Here is a 2,500-nt window from a genome sequence, read left to right on the forward strand (position 1 = left end):
CATCGATCTCGGAGAAAGTACATCATAACATCGGAATACACCCCGACATCGATATCGGAGAAAGTACATCATCATAACATCGGATCGGATGCGTATCCGTCCAAGTGCCATCGACACTTCGGAGAAGTTCGGACCTAGCTTCCTAGCATGTTGATGCGTCGGTGCTAATGGGGACATAAAGATCCCACGACGTTCCGAACGGAAGTAGCCGAAGTGTTCCGTGCGTGTGAACTCCATTGTCCCATGTGCCGGCTCTTGACTCCTAAGATGTCCCATGTGAAGGCCCTTCATGGCTAAGAATGTCCCGTGCAACGTCCCTTGATGATCCCCATAAGGTGTCCCATGTGCGTCCCATGCCGTGCCCAGCCTTACCAAGGCCGTCACATGCTGTCCCATGCGCGTCCCGTGCCGTCCAAGCCTCACCAAGGCCGTCCCAGGCCATCCCGAGCCTTAGCAAGGCCGTCCCGTGCTGTCCCATGCCGTCCCGAGCCTCACCGAGGCCGTCCCGTGCCTCACCAAGGCCGTCCCGTGCTGTCCCATGCCGTCCCGAGCCTTACCAAGGCCGTCCCGTGCTGTCCCATGCCGTCCCGAGCCTTACCAAGGCCGTCCCGTGCTGTCCCATGCCGTCCCGAGCCTCACCAAGGCCGTCCCGTGCTGTCCCATGCCGTCCCGAGCCTCACCAAGGCCGTCCCGTGCTGTTCCATGCCGTCCCGAGCCTTAGCAAGGCCGTCCGATGCGCGTCCCGTGCTGTCCCATCCGTCCCGAGCCTTAGCAAGCCCGTCCCGAGCCTTAGCAAGGCCGTCCCATGCGCGTCCGATGGGATTCCCGAGCTTTACCAAGGGCGTCCCGTACTGTCCCATGCCGTCCCGAGCCATAGGGACGCTGTCCCGTGCGCGTCCCCTGCTGTCCCATGCGCGTCCCCTGCTTTGGCTCGGCTGGCCCGTGCATTCTATGGGGTCGTGGGACATTTCGAAACCCACCCGGGCCATTTCGACTCTCTCTTCATTTATACTATTGAGGTATTATTTATGAATTATTGGAGAAAAGAAACGGAAGAAAATATTTTTTTTTCTATTTTTTATGAATTTTCCGGTGTTTATTCACTTAAAAATTCATAGAAAAATAAATATTTATCGGAATCGCTATTATAATATATCAAAAAAATCCTTGCGAAAAGGCCTTTCCAACGAGTATAAGTTTGCTGGATTCCGACGAGTAACGAAGGAGTAAAGGCCCAGTATGCTTGGTTAAAAAATTGATGTTTCCTTGTGAAAATAGGCAAAACAATAACTTTGCACTATAAGGGGGAGGGTTGAGCTCCTTCCCCAGAGCGTGCACAGCACTTGTGCTGGCACGTTCCCTAGTGCTCGCCAAGCACCATAGGGCATCCAAAGGGCAAAGCTCGGCCTACTACATGATGGGAAGCTTCTAATATGTCGGAATACGAAGAGATTTCGTGCGACCCGAAGCTCGGCTCGGGCGTCCCGGCCTGTCCCGAGCTGTGCCGAGCGCGTCCCAGGCCGTCCCGAGCCAAGTCTCGGGCGTCCCAGGCCGTCCCGAGCCAAGTCTCGGGCGTCCCAGGCCGTCCCGAGCCAAGTCTCGGGCGTCCCGAGCTGTAGCGAGGGCGTCCCAGGCCGTCCCGAGCCAAGTCTCGGGCGTCCCAGGCCGTCCCGAGCAAAGTCTCGGACGTCCCAGGCCGTCCCGAGCAAAGTCTCGGACGTCCCAGGCCGTCCCGAGCAAAGTCTCGGGCGTCCCAGGCCGTCCCGAGCTGTGCCGAGGCCGTCCCAGGCCGTCCCGAGCAAAGTCTCGGGCGTCCCAGGCCGTCCCGAGCTGTGGCAAGGGCGTCCCAGGCCGTCCCGAGCAAAGTCTCGGGCGTCCCATGCCGTCCCGAGCTGTGGCAAGGGCGTCCCAGGCCGTCCCGAGCTGTGCCGAGGCCGTCCCGAGCCTAGTCTCGGGCGTCCCAGGCCGTCCCGAGCTATGGCGAGGGCGTCCCAGGCCGTCCCGAGCCAAGTCTCGGGCGTACCTGGCCGTCCCGAGCTGTAGCGAGGGCGTCCCATGCCGTCCCGGGCTGTCCCATGCGCGTCCCGTGCCGGCCCGAGCAACAGCCCGGGCGTCCCGTGCCTCGGCCCTTCCAAGTGGTGCTTCGTCGGACATCTCGATATCCACTCGAGCATTTTCGACCATTCTCCATATGTGGGTGTGTGGGTATTTATCAGGAATATTGGAGAAAGAATCGGGAAAAAAATATTTTTTTTCTATTTTTTTTGAATTTTTAATTGTTTATTCACTTAAAAATTCATAAAAAAATAAATATTTATCGGAATCGCTATTATTATATATCAAAAGAATCCTTGTGAAAAGACCTTTCCAACGAATGCAAGTTTGTTGGATTTGGACGAGTAACGAAGGAGCAAAGGCCGAGTATGCTTGGTTAAAAATTTGATGTTTCCTTGTGAAAATAGGGAAAACAATAACTTTGCACTATATAGGGGAGGGGTGA

The sequence above is a fragment of the Eschscholzia californica genome, unplaced genomic scaffold, assembly GCF_041429995.1.
Source record: "Eschscholzia californica isolate CP2 unplaced genomic scaffold, dmEscCali1.0.p SCAF_21, whole genome shotgun sequence".
NCBI lineage: Eukaryota > Viridiplantae > Streptophyta > Magnoliopsida > Ranunculales > Papaveraceae > Eschscholzia > Eschscholzia californica.